This window comes from Schistocerca serialis, chromosome 7, assembly GCF_023864345.2.
Source record: "Schistocerca serialis cubense isolate TAMUIC-IGC-003099 chromosome 7, iqSchSeri2.2, whole genome shotgun sequence".
Taxonomy (NCBI): Eukaryota; Metazoa; Arthropoda; class Insecta; order Orthoptera; family Acrididae; genus Schistocerca; species Schistocerca serialis.
In genome coordinates, this window is record NC_064644.1 from 288,884,112 (window position 1) to 288,899,484 (window position 15,373).

The window sequence follows — 15,373 nt, forward strand, 5'->3', positions numbered from 1 at the left end:
ATATGGGCTTCGGAGCCGAAGACCCACTCGTGCACCCTTGATGACTGCACGACACACAGCTTTATTCCTCGCTTGGGAGCGATACCAGTTTCTTTGGCTCCTCAGTGTATTACAGTTATTATCATTTGTGTTAGATTTTTTACTAAAGCTCTGCTCTGTGTTATGTAAGTAAGCCTTCAATGTAGCCTGTAGATGGTTTCGGTTAACAAGTTCTTTTTGACTGCCTTTTTAAATATGTTTCTTTTAGCGGTTTGTTTAATCTTTTTTGGTAATTTGTTATACAGTTTTTTCCTTGTCAGAGAATGCTGTTTTAACTTTTATGTTTATTCTTCCTTGGTAAATGTAAGTTCAATGTACAGCTTGTTCCAAGGTGATGGACAGAGCTGTTTGTGTAGTAATTATCAATGTTCTTTTCGATGTGTACCACTGAGTGACGAAGGTATTCACACGGTGACGTTAAAATCCCCAGTGTTTTGGACAAATTTTTACGAGTTAGACTACTATTTTGATTATTATTCTTATGACCCTTCCCTGCAGCTTCCCAAATTGTGTTCGTGTTTTGTGCATTTGTTCCCCAGAAAAGAATGCCAAAGCTAGTAACTGAGTGTATGTATGAAAAGCGCGTAACTAAAAGACACTAGTTGTTACACACTGATGACCGGACGCTAATGGCATAACGTGCTGATTACATTCTGTTTGTAAGTATCTTCGTGTGTTCACAACATATCATATCAACAAAGAATCAATACTCATTCCTAGAAATTTTGCATTTGTTACACAGTCTATAGAGATGCCATCTGCATTTAATTTCACAGTATCATTTTCCCTCTTGAAACTGAAATTCACTGCACTTGTTTTCTTTACGTTCAATGTCACTTTATTGCCTATTGACGAATTATAAACTTCTCCAAGAAATTCAATTTTTTTACCCTGTAAAGAGTTCTCTTGTTTTCTCTGTGTTGTAATACTGCTGTCTTCGGCAAAGAGAACTTTTTCCCTTGACTAGCTAAATTGAACTAAATAAAAGGATTGCATGCAATTCCCGTCAAAGCAATTTGTTAGTGGTTGGCGAGAATTTCATTATAGTGTTGACAGGTTTATCGCTAGAACTCAAAGAGACAGTATGGCATCCATTCAGACTGACAGAATACTGCTTTCCCGACGGTGTGATGCAGGCTATATTTTTACCAGTCATTATGCCTTGATTAGACCGCTGTCAAAAATTCGTACATGTTTAACATTTCAATGCAACTTTCATGGTTCAGAATAATATAACGAATACTGCTTCTATTGCCCGAGAAACTCGTAATAAAGGAGCGGTCTGATCTCTTGCATTTACTCTGGAATGAATTTGCAACGTTCACGCGCCTTAAATTTACTCAAGTCGCTTGGTCCCACACGACAGGAAACTAAACCCGAGGACACGTAAAAGAGACGCAGAGGGGGCAGCACACAAATTAAGCAGCACGTCCTGTCCTCTACCGGCAGTCTTTCCTTACACTCGAAATAATGACCGTTTTATACAGACGAAGAACAGCAAATATGCAAGATGAAGCGCCAAAGTGACAGTGTTTCTCAGAATTCTTTTCGAAACAACAGATTACCTGTAAGATGAATCGGCTGTTCCAGGAAGACACTCCGGAAACATAAAGGCTTATTCTCTGTCACCTTTGAGCGAAAGAACTCTCTTAACAAGAGAAGATCAGCCAGTTGTCTTTTAAGGGATTACCACTTCTGCCTTAGGACGAATTTCTAAAAGTGCGACTTTTCTTTGAAGTTTATGAAATGTTCTTGATAATTGGAAGGAATCTGACAATCCATCCGAGTATGTCTCTGAAAAGACGAAAGCAGCAGACAGTTGCAGAGCAGTGAACGTCAAGGAATGTGAAGCTAAATTTCTTGCAGTACAGGGAGAGATAAAAGAAACGATAAATAAAGGGCTAAGTTCTTAAGAGCACGAGGTGGATGGCAGATAAACTTTTTTCAGTAACAGAAACTACGTCAAGCTAATTTCAATAGTATTGCAAGGGAGAGTGATTGGGTCCGTTACTGCTTACAATACACATTAACGAACTAGTGGAGCCGGCCGGAGTGGCCGAGCGACTCTACGCGCTACAGTCTGGAACCGCGCGACCGCTGCGGTCGCAGGTTCGAATCCTGCCTCGGGCATGGATGTGTGTGATGTCCTTAGGTTAGTTAGGTTTAAGTAGTTCTAAGTTCTAGGGGACTGATGACCTCAGCTGTTAAGTCCCATAGTGCTCAGAGCCATTTGAACCATTTGAACTAGTGAATAACGTTGGAGGCAGTGCATGCCGCGCTGGACAGTCGTACGCAAATAGTATCTTGCACTCTGTCACTCACAAGAAATGTGGCCAGCGTACACACATTACGATGTATGTTAGGTCTTACGTGGATGGACTGATAATGGACTACATATGTCCGGAATGGTCACTATTTAAATAAAAACAAACCTCTGTCCAAGTTTTTTAATTTTGTTGAATAATAGTAAGTTGTTGACTATTGCCTTCCAGCACACTAGAAGTAAGTAAATACCTTCGGATCCGTTAAACAACACGTAGAAGTTAATACTAGTGTTTACAGGAGCGTCTAAAAGAGATGCCAGTTTTTTTCAAACAGAGTAGCCGTTGCAAATGGGAATGAAGGGAAATTTGTACAGGGATTAAGACATAAACATACTGTCTCCAATTTTCATAATTCGTGCTACAAATTATCTAAAATTCATCTTCCTTCAAGAAATGCACATACCACTCCCTTTTTTCTGCACGACTCTGTCCTTGATTGCGATGTTTTATTATTTCCTGTCATCACAGAAGCATCTCAAGTGCATAGAAGGCTGTGAACTCTTTTCCTATGCGTTACTTTGCCTGCCGTAATTTTCTGTGTTGCACAAATATAAACTTTTATTGTGCTGTGAACTCTAAGAGGCGCAAGTGTATGTAAACTTTTTGTAATTAATTACGTTTAAAACTCCAAGACACAGAGATAAGGTTTTAAAGGAAGTGACATAAAGTCGGCATCTGCGTTTAAATAAATAAATTCAGCAAGTGAGTGAATGTAATTCGGAGAGCGATAATTGTGAACCTAACAAGAAGAGCATTTCACATAAGAAGCTTGGAAGTGGTAGAAAGTTTTGGTCTGTCAAAAATGAGCTAAACAATGGTTTTAAGATAACTGCTTCAGAAATTATTTGTTTCATTATGAAAAACATCTTGTGTCCGTGATAACTGTGGCAATAAATCTTTAAAATTATATGATAGCAATGACAGGGACGGTATAATGTGTAATATGCACCTATTTTCTGACAATTGTCAAGTGACACACAGTTCAAAACACCGACTGCTAAAAACTGAGATTATGAAGCTAACATTAGATTCTGTTATGGAATGAAATATCTTAGTGTTGGAAGGGAAGCCAGAAATTTTTCTATGCAATAATGAATAGGCACCTCCATCTGCCAGCTACACAACACTAAGCAATCATCCTGTTGAGGCCTTGGAAACAGAATGAAATAGCAGTTGTCAGAGTCAATGAAAGAGGCAGTTTTGTTCAACAAAGACTTTCAGACGTTAGTAAATGTCACATTGCGTTGTACTGATCTGTGTGTTTATTTGATAGTGCATGGATGAAAAGTGGTCACACCTCTCTACAACGTGTTCCACCAGTCATAAGTGCTAATACTGAAAGAGTTTTGGATTTGGTGGTGATGAGAAAATACTGAACTACTTGCACACGAAGACATTAAATTATAACGAAGAAGAGAAGCAGTGACCGTTGAAACATAAAATGGTTTGCAGCTAGAATTATTATGATTCTGGTGCTGGATGGAGCAGCAGTAATGAATTTACATTTCACCGAAGCGAAATGAGGCATGAAGTTATATGCGTGGAATATCTTGAAAATAACGAGTCTAGAGCTTTCAAGTCTGTTGTAGAAATTAAACCATATGGAAATAGGTGCAAAATTGAAAAGGCAGAATGTGTGGAGTATATTCAAAAGAGGGCGGCCCGAACAGCTCTGAAATTGTAAAGTGAACACGGGTGGAAATGTCGCTGGGTGGGCCACAAAGTCTCACTGACAAAGAGATCTACAGTTCGAAAATATTTTATGGCAAGGCAATAAGGGGAACATAAGACATCTGAAGGCAATGGAAAAGGTAGTGTGGACAGTATTTTTTCACGGTTATCAAATGATGAAAATTCTGTACATGAAATGTGTGATATTTCCTGGTGCAAATATAAACAAAGGCAGCAAACAGAACTTATTCATGCAAACGGGGTTTTCTTCAACAAGTCTTAAATGTCATAAAGCCAACATTTCAGTTCATACTTCATCAATATTTATTAAGGAAATGTACGCATGGTGGAATACAAAATCCAAACGAAAGTTTTAATTACCTCATTTGGAAGGGATTCCCAAAGATAGCGTGTTGCTCATCCACTATAATTAAAATTGCGTCATATGACGCCTGTCTGGTGTTCAATGATTGCACCGCATCTCAAAAGCTTCGATTCTCTTCTGTCCCGGTTTCCCCACAGTCTATGTTTCACTACCATACAATGCTGTACTCCAGGTTTTTCTTCCTCAGATTAAGGCCTATGATTGATATTAGTAGACTTCTCTTGGCCAGGGATGCCATTTTTGCCATTGCTAGTCTGCTTTTGATGTTCTCCTTGGTCCGTCCTTGGTTATTTTACTGCCTAGGTAGCCGAATTCCTTAACTTCATCTACTTCGTGACCATCCTCATGTTAAGTTTCTCGCTGTTCTCATTTCTGCTACTTCTCATTACTTTCGTCTTTCATCGATTTACTCTCAATCCATACTCTGTACTCATTAGATTGTTCATTCCATTCAGCAGATCATGTATTTCTTCTTCACTTTTACTCAGGTCAGCAATGTCATCAGCGAATCGTATCACTGATATCGTTCCACTTCGGATTATAATTCCACTCCTGAACCTTTCTTTTATTTCAATCATTGCTTCTTCGATATACAGATTGAAGAGTATGGGGGAAAGACTAAAGCCCTGTCTTTCACCCTTTTTAATACCATCATTTCGTTCTTAGTCGTCCAGTATTATTATTCTTCTACATACTGTATATTACCCTTTGCACTGTCCAATGCTTTTTCCAGGTCGACAATTCCTATGAACGTGCCTTCATTTTTCTTTAGTCTTGGCCGGCCGGTGTGGCCGTGCGGTTCTAGGCGCTTCAGTCTGGAACCGAGAGGCCGCTACGGTCGCAGGTTCGAATCCTGCCTCGGGCATGCATGTGTGTGATGTCCTTAGGTTAGTTAGGTTTAAGTAGTTCTATGTTCTAGGGGACTGATGACCTCAGATGTTAAGTCCCATAGTGCTCAGAGCCATTTTCTTTAGTCTTGCTTCCTTTATCAACCGCAACGTCAGAATTGCCTCTCTCGTACATTTACCTTTTCTAAAGGCAAACCGATCGTCATCTAGCACATCCTCAATTTTCTTTTCCATTTTTTTGTATATTATTCTTGTCAGAAAGTTTGATGCATGAGCTGTTAAGCTGATTGTACGATAATTCTTGCACTAGTCACGGTTATGAATAAAATTCCGGTACTTGTTTAATGTGTACCCACACGTATTATACCGTGCGAGGTGGCGCAGTATTTAGTACTATTTACTAGCATTCGGGAGGACGACAGTTCAAAACCACGTCTGGCCATCCTGATTTAGGTTGTCTGTAATTTCCCTAAATCACTTCAGGCAAATGCCGGGATTGTTCCTTTGAAAGGGCACGGCCGACTTCCTTCCCCTTCCTTCCCTGATCCGATGGGACCAATGACCTCGCTGTTTGGTCCCCTCCCACAAACCAACCAGCCAATCGTATTATAAAAATGGATGTGTGGTATCATATGTCGATACCAGTCCAAGGCTTATATACATTTGTAGCGGCATAGCAAGTTTCAGTTCAGTTAGACACCGATAGTGGTCGTGCGGGATCAGGTGGACCCAATGACGCACGTCCGCAGAGCCACGTCTCCAGCGCCTCTGGACTACGAACGCCCTCTGGCGCCGCGGTACAGGTAGTCCGGCGGCAGCCACTCACAGCGCACTTCCGCTCGAATCCTGTGCACTAAGGGGCACTACGCAGATGCCGCCCAGATGCGGCTCCAACTCCATCGTTCTTGCTTACATCAGTGAGTCTCATCGTTGTTAACATTAAGATAGCTGGGTTTTGTTCCCCTGCTGCATTATTTCTATTGAGTCTTCGCGCGCATGGAGAAATACAAGTTAAGTAAATCTTCTGTTTACTGTATTAACTTCTTCGTTAATCTTTTGTGGTCCTGCTCAGCTTTCGTACGATGACAGTTGCCGCACCACTCTGTAGCTCACATCTCCTTGTCATTATGTACTAAGTCGTCCACGAAAAACCTAGCAACGATTGCTGACACCTAAATGTGGCAGTCATCAATTATAATTGTTTTCTTCCTGTTCTGCCGTCGTTTTGCTTTTTTTTCGCTGTTATTCATTGGTTTTCGTCGGTTGCTTATCTTTAGTGTCCCCAGTGTTTGTCTTGCTTGTTTTCTTTATGTTCTAGGAGAGACCGCGTATGGATACATTTTAAGGAAAGAGCGGGAAAGACCGCGCATTGATACATTTTGTAATGGTAGCAGGGATTGTCTCCATTAGAAAGCACTGTTTTGGCAGTAGAGACCGCACTTTAGCGTTCGTAGGAAGACAGTAGTAAGCGAGATGTGAAGCGAGTTGATAGCAGGTCTGAAGCGAGAGGCTGAGAGGAGTAATGTGCCTGCCAGCCACCAGCTATGATTTACAAGAGATTATAAACGGATGTACAGAGACACCAATTAACTACTATCATAAGAGGAACTAATATTATTGAATTATTTTCTTTGCGAAACTCAAGGCTACTGAAGGTATGTTTGAGCAATGCTAGTTGTAAGATTATTATAAAAAGTAAGTCCCATTTGAACGTTTGTAAAATCATTTCATTACCAACAGGAAATACTTGAAGCGTTTTCAGAATATAATTAATTTTTGCCAGCAATGTTGCATTACTGATTATAATCCATCCCAAAAAGCGTCAACATAAAACTTTGCAAAAATTTTATTGTTGTCAAGAAAAGTGTAACTATGAATTACGTAACTTCAGTCAAATTAATTAAAGAATAACGTCAGCTTTGCTATTAAAGAATAACGTCAGCTTTGGTAATAAATACAGGCACTTATTATGACAGCCCACCAGAGTATAGTAAACCAGAGTAAGTATATCCATGTCGGAGTTCGATGTAGAAGTCAGATGGCGATCCAGTAACAGTAAAAAAAGTAAGGAACAGTTTTGGGTTATTGCAGATAACGACTGAGGGCCACGACGACGACACATTCTATGTTTCGTCGAAATAATCAGAAAATCACTTTTAATAAGCAGCAATTAAATTTGTATGCGAAGATTGAGAAAGAGAATAAATTTCAAAGGGACGATTTCATTTGTTATTATTAAGCAAAAGATATAAATCCTAACGGAAGGTTACATAGGTTATTGTAAAATGGAAGGTTATCATTAACAAAAGAGGTATAGAGGAGACGGGAAGGTTTCACCGTGCTTGCTACTTTTGCTCCCCTTTTCCGCTCTCTGCGCTATCTTTGCTTTTGGCTGTTTGTATTTGTGCATTGCTTAATAGAATATAGCTATGAAGCCACAATCGCCTACTGTGGTGCCTGCAGTTGATCCAACTCAGATTATTCAGTTTTACAGTCAATAAATGGCGCAACTACTTGACGCGATGAATAGCTTCAGGATGGCGCATATCATTTCACACGAGATGCCGGATCCAACGGCAGCGCTACCATCCGCACCGCCTGGGTATGCGCCGCCATTTCGTGAGATTGACGAGGCGGAGGAAGACTGGACAGGGTACGACACACAGTTCAAAACGCACATCGCAGCGCATCGCGTACGAGGTACTGACAAACATCCTTACTTCTTGCGCATAGCCGGAGCGACTACCGCTTGTGCGCAAAGTTATTTCCAACATCCTGTCCTGAACTGGTACCTTACGAGGACCTATTGCAGATGCTTACGAAGTACACTGAAGCGCCAAAGAAACTGGTATAGGCAGGCGTATTTAAATACAGGGACATGTAAACAGGCAGAATACGGCGCTGTTATCGGCAACACCTATTTAAGACAACAAGTGTCTGGCGCAGTTGTTAGATCGGTTACTGCTGCTACAATGGTGGGTTATCAAGGCGTTCTGTTATAGTCGGCGCACGAGCGATGGGACACAGAATTTCCGAGGTAGCGATGAATTGGGAATTTTCCCGTACGACCATTTCACGAGTGTACCGTGAATATCAGGTATCCGGTAAAACATCAAATCTCCGACACCCGGAGAAAGATCCTGCAAGAACGGGACTAATGACGACTGAGGAGAATCGTTTACGTGATAGAAGTGCAACTCTTCCACAAATTGCTGCAGATTTCAATGCTGGGTCATCAACAAGTGGCAGCGTGTGAACAATTCAACGAAACAGAACTGATGTGGGCTTTCGGAGCCGAAACCTCACCCATGTACCCTTGATGACTTAATGACACAAAGCTTTACGCCTCGGCTGGGCCCTTCAACACTGACAGTCGACTGCAAACATGTTGCCTGGCCGGAGGAGTCTCGTTTCAAATTGTATCGAGCGGATGGATGTGTACGGGTATGCAGACAACTTCATGAATCCATGGACTCTGCGTGTCAGCAGGGGACAGTTCAAGTTATAGGAGGCTCTGTAATAGTGTGGGACGTGTGAAGTTGGAGTTATATGGGACCTCTGATACTTCTAAATACAGCTCTGACAGGTGACACTTACGTAAACATCCTGTCTGATCACCTGTATCAATTCGTGTCTATTATGCACTCTCCGACTTGGGCAATGTTACACCCCACACATCCAGGATTGCTACGTAGTGGTTCCAGGAAAACTCTTTTGAGTTTAAACACTTGCGCTGGCCACCAAATTCCCCAGACATTAACATTATTGATCATATCTGGGATGCCTTACAACGTGGTGTTCCGAATAGATCTTCAACCGCTCGTACTCTTACGGATTTATGGACAGCCCTGCAGGATTCATAGTGTAAATTCCCTCCAGCGCTACTTCAGACATTAGTTGAGTCCATGCCACGTCCTGTTGGGGTACTTCTGCGTGCTCGCGAGGGTCCTACACAATATTAGTCAGGTGTACCAGTTTCTTTGGCGCTTTAGTGTATTATGAGGACACGGTTCAAGTAGCGGCTTACCGTTACAAATTCTTTAGGTTACATAAGCAGCAACGACAGAAATACCGTCAGCATGTGACTGAATTCAGGGTCTTATTAGACAGTGTAGGTTCAAATGTAACAGTGGCAAACATTACGGTGATTCAATGATTAATGATATCTTCACGCACAGTGTCGCTGACTCCTAATTTCGGGAACAGGAAAGTACCCAGACGATTCCTTGCAACTGGTTCTGCAGATTCTAGATTTGTCACGATTACTGCGAAAGCGCAGCGGACACTTTTGAGGTAGCGCCCGTTTGTTCTGTAGGTAGCCGCGACAAACGGGTCCCGCCACCGGCTCAGAACAGCGGCCTCAGTCACAAAAACTGTGTAGTGTGTTTGCAAAGCCCCACAGTGTTCTCAGTGAAAAGCAGCAGTGTAATAGACATTCGGAAAAGGCCCCCAACTCATCTACAGTGCTACAAGAGGAAAAAAAATCTTTGTGTCTCTTATTATTGCTGGACTATCAGTCTGCAACTTGACATTGGAGCTTCCGCGATTTTGCTCAACTGTCACACTTACGCATTTCTTGGCAAACCAAAGTAGTGCGCATCGTGTCATACACTGACGGCAATAACGGTCAAGACATTCCTGTCTTTGGCACTTGTTGCCTTCCGGAAACTTTCCGAAATTTGACGAAGATAGTCCTTTCCTTCTGAGAGAGTGCTAATATTTTTTGGCCTAGACTCTTTTTATGTGTTTGGTTTAAGCAGTCAGGACAACATACTTCCTGTTTCTTTCTTTAATCCTCGGGACAGTGTTGTTAAGCTATGTGCAGACATCCACGATTTGTTTTCTGAGAGTTTAAGCAAAGTCAATAATTTTGTTGCTCATCTCACAATGAAGGACAATGCACAGCCACATCTTGTTAGAGCTCGTCCAGTCCCTCATGCTCTTTGGGAACATGTGGCTCAGGAACTCATTGCTTTGTAAGACAGTGAGGTCGTAGCAACCAGTCAATGGGCACCCCGCTTGTTATTCTAAAGAAGGCGTCCGGCAGACTCTGGTTGTGCGCCGATTTTAAGAAAACTGTGCATCCTCAAACAGTCATTGACAGTTATTCCTGGCTGTGCCTGAAAGAACTGATGGATAATTTATGTGCCGGTAGTTACTTTTCCAATTCCGATTTGCGAAACGCTTACTTGCAAATCCCTCTGGATGAGCAGTCGTATTAGGTCTTTGGCATTAACTATCGTCCGGATATCTTCAAATTTTTGAGATTGCCGTTTGGCAAAGATTCCGCGTCCGCCACATTTCAGCACTTCCTGGAGCACCTGATTGCAACAGTTTTTTTTTATCGAATTATTTAGAAGAAACTTTCCTTTCAGGTCGTACTCCTGCAGAACACATCTATATTCGCACTCTTTAAGTGTTGTCTGCAGCTGATCTCAAATTTGACACAGACAAATGTGTGTTTCTTCAGACTGAACTTGAGTACGCTGGACATGTAATTGATAGCCAGGGTGTTCACAGATTGCAATCACATTTGCTTGCTGTCCGTGGCCTTCAAGCACCACACACTGTGCGGGAATTGCATCTGTGTTTGAAAAGCACATATATTACATTCGATTTATTCCTAACGCCACTCAAATCGCTGTTCTCTTGTATCGCTTGCTCAGAAAGAATGTTCCTTTTGTTTGGTCGTATGAGTGTCATCCTGCTTTCCAGAAGCTAAAAGATGCTTTGCTTAGTGATCGACACCGTGTTCATTTTCATCCAGCGAAACCTGTGGTCTTGGCGGTAGATGCTTCCTCTTGCGGCTTCGATGCAATTTTGTCGTATAAATTTGGTGCTGTTGAGGATGTTTGCCTTTGCCTCGAAGCTGTTGAACGAAGCGCAATGTAATTATTTTCAAACTGAAAAGGATGCTCACGCCATTGTCTAAGATGTCACTAAGTTTTGCCAGTATCTTTCGGAAAGAAAATTTTAGTGGGTGACAGACAATAAATCTCTTCAATCTTTATTTTGCTCTTTTCAGTCAGTCCCAACTCGCACAACGCAGAAGCTGCAACAATGGGCTCTTCTTTTGTCAAATTACCAATATGAGATTGTGTATCAGCTCTCTTTTAAGCATGGCAACGCAGATGTTCTTTCTCGCCTCCCTGTTGGTCCAGATTGAACACTGGATGTTTCCTCTACTCATTTTTGCTACACTGACGCACGAGACACAGATGCTTTCCCCTTAGTCACCGGAAAACTGCCAAGGCCACAGCCATGGATTCTGATTTGCAGATTAAGTTGCACTAAATCCACGCTGGATGGATGTGCTCAGCCAGATGGATTCGTACATCTATGATTCACCGATATTTTGCCCACTGGCACGACCTTTCAGTTCATCAAGGTGTCACCTTGCGTCTCACCGACAACAACCAGCTATGTTTTGTGATTCCCCGGGCTCTCCAGCTTGACGTGCTTCATTTAGTACACCAAGGGCGTCGTTCGCACCAAAGAGTTGGCGGAATGTCATTGCATTTGGCATTGTCTGGATGAGCAAAGGTCTCAGTGCCAAGCCTATTGTGAACATCAGTCAGCCCCGCCTTAGCTGGTCTCTGAATGGCCGAAACCACAGGCACCTTGGCAACGTACGCACTCGTATTTTGCGAGTCCTTACTAGAATATGCGTTGGCTCATAATTTTTAATGCTTTCAGCAAATTTCCCTTCGTGTTTCCTATGCACTCTTCTAGAGCTCGTTTCACGATCCAGGCCATGTCGCCAATGTTTTGTCTCGAGGTATTGCCTGAAGTGATTACGACATACAGCAGACCACATTTTGCTGCTGCTGAATTTGAGCAATTTTGCACCACCTCAGGCATGAACCAGATCACTCTATCTGCAATCCAATGGTGAACCTGAGTGCTTTGTACGAACATTTGAGAAACAGGTGGACGAACTTTGTGTCCCCCACCCACCATTGGTGGGACTATTGCTATTTTGTCTTCCTACCGCTTCAAGCCACAATCATGGACCTTCGCTGGTATGACTGTCAGGTGAACGGTGCCATCACACGTCGCTTCAATTGCTGTACCCGCCTTGGCGGGCGACGCACACTCCACACAGACAGGGAGATTATCAAATTAACGATTCTGCCCTTTACAGACTGTATACCGGACGGAGCCGATGGGAGCGAAGCAGCATTTTCTTGGATACTGTCTCTTCATACCGCAGGGATCGAGAGGATTGTGTGGAAGCCGCCAGATTCAGATTTTTTTCATTGAACTGCTTGATGCTACTGTAGGCTTCTAACTTTCAGATTCGGTGCGTGCCTCGACGCAGCAGCCCCCTCTGCTTCCAGCTCCTGTAGGCCCCGGGCCATCGGAAGGCGACGCCCTTTCCCGGTCGTCACCGTCTCGACAGCCACCACCGTCTGGGGATGGGCCCCTCTTCCCAGCGGCTTTCCCACGTACCGACTTGGGTTCCTCTGCAGTAATCGAGATGCCTCCGTCTTCGTTTGCTGCTCCGCCTATGGATGTGGATGCGAGCCCTCTGCCCAAGTTTTTAGATGGTTGGGTTGGGTTGCGTTGTATGGGGGAAGAGACCAAACAGCGAGGTCATCGGTCTCATCGGCTTAGGGAAGGATGGGGAAGGAAATCGGCCGTGCCCTTTCAAAGGAACCACCCCAGCATTTTCCAGGAGCGATTTAGGGAAATCACGGAAAACCTAAATCAGGATGTCCGGACGCGGGATTGAACAGACGTCCTCCCGAATGCGAGTCCAGTGTGCTAACCACTCGCCACCTCGCTCGGTCGTTAAGATGGTGTTCCTGGGCGATCTCAGGGCATATGCTGGGATAGGTTCCCGTCTCATCATGGCCGCGTGCATCCAATCCCTCCCCAACATCGTAGTTCGCCCATCTACGATACATGACGGCGGTGAGGAGGTTTGGGAGGAGAGACGTATCAGTACCACCGCATGGCATACCAAGGTTGGTAAGAGAATGGTAAGTTTCCGTTAAACGCCGACAGTGGTCGTGCGGGATCCGGTGGACACAATCGAGCATTCCCGCTGAGACACGCCTCCAGCAGCTCTGGAATATAAGCGCCATCTGCCCCCGTGATATAGAACGGCCGACGGCAGCTGCTCAGGTCACTTGCGTTCGGAGCCGCTTCGCTACGGTACACTACACAGTCGTTACCCTGTTGCAGCTCTGACTCCACAGTTTGTGCTTGTAAGCAGTGAGCCTTATCGTTTTTGACATGGAGACAGCTGGACTCTGTTTGTTGCTGTGTAATTTGTCTTGAGTCTTCGTTCGCTTGGAGAAATACAAGTTAAGTAAATGTTCTGTTCACTGTGTTGACTTGTTCGCTAACCTTTTCTGCTCCCGTCCAGCTTTCGTACGACGATAGTTGCCGAACCACTGTGTGGTTTGACAATACCAAGATGCAAACATTAGAAGCAACACAGTTACAGAATTATATTATCAAAAGCAACTAGTGTTATACTGATGGTTACAGAATTAATTAAAACAAAATTTTAAACAAATTACCGCTCATTTAAGCAAACAATTATTGAAGGTATGCAAGACAAACAGTCTTACGCCCCAAAGCTTTAGTAAAAACTGTATTACTGCTACACAGAATTAATTTTGCAACTAAAATAAAACTTAACGACTGATGATCCAGGCAAAACGATAGTCTCTTACCAATGTCAACCCGATAACACAGTTTATAGCAAGCTAGAAGGTGATAAACTATTCAGATGTAAACTGACTTAACAGCGAAAGTCTCTGTAACAATTGAGCAACCTGATCAATAACCAAAGTACCTGCAGCTTACAGAGAAAAGCATAACAACAAATATCGGGTGATCATCACGTCATGTAAAAGCCTGAAAAGAGTAAACAAATTAGCACACTATTGCCGGTTGGCCTTCAGCATCTTCCGCACGTCTAAATTTTGTGCGCTAGATGCGACAGGAAAACAACAACAGTTGTCAGCCCTGCAACCAGGCGACTAGTGCTAGTGTTGGTGTTCTCGTAAAGATAAGACATTTTAGATTTTAATAACATTTAGTTTAGTATTAATTACGTGGTAAATACGTGTATTAGTGTCCTTTTTAAACGTACCATTAAAAGTTTTATTTTCTTTACGTAATACAGCAGAAAACGCGAAAAGGTCGAACAGTCGCGTTATAGTCGTATTTTCTGTTTACGTTTTGCCGCAACAAATCTATAGAATTTCGTTTAATTGTTCTTAACTCTTTCCAGCAATTTAACTGTAGCGTACCTCGTCATTATTTAACTCACATTTCCGGAAAGTAACGTAAAGTTTAAATTGTTGTTTCAGAAACTTTGCACTGTTGCTTTTGTTTTCATACAGTTGCGTATAAGTCAAATTTTTGAAATCATAATCCCTTGTTTCTCTGTAATCTAATTATTGCGTTTATCATGAGTGAAAAGTGCTTGACTTGCCATAGAATTGTTAGGTCGGGACTCTGGTATGATGGGTGCTGTAGTTTTTTTCCATGTTGGTGACTGTAGTGACGTGGGATTAGGGGAACTAATGAGACTCATCAGTGGTTAAGTAGGATATGTGGTAGAGATAGGAAGATACAAGAACAGGAGGGGAAAATTGCCGCCCTTCAGGCTGAGTTAGACAAGGCCGGGGGAGATCTTGAAAGGTTAAGGAGGGAGAAGGGTAACGAGAGGTGGGAAGTGGCAACAGGCAACAGGAGGAACAGGCCAAGAACTTTGTCTGACAGCTTCTTGTTGAATGTGCAAAATAGATTTGACCTGTTGCTTCAGTTAGAAGCTGGTAAGTCTCAAGCAGTTGCAGGTGTGGAGAGGGCACAACAAACTTTCAGCAGGAAATTGAAAACTAAGAATGTAAGGAAATCAGTAAAGAGAAAGAAAGTGCTCTTGTTAGTTAGACCCCATGGAAAAGGTGTTGGCCAACTTTTGCTGTATGAACTAGGATCAGAACACAAGGTCACCAATTTTTTTAAACATAGTGCTGGTCTGGAGCAGGGGACAGAGCATTTAGGACACTTTGTAAAGATTTCACTAAGGAAGACACCATGGTCATAGTTGATAAGCCAGGTAATAGTATTGCGAGAGATCCTGG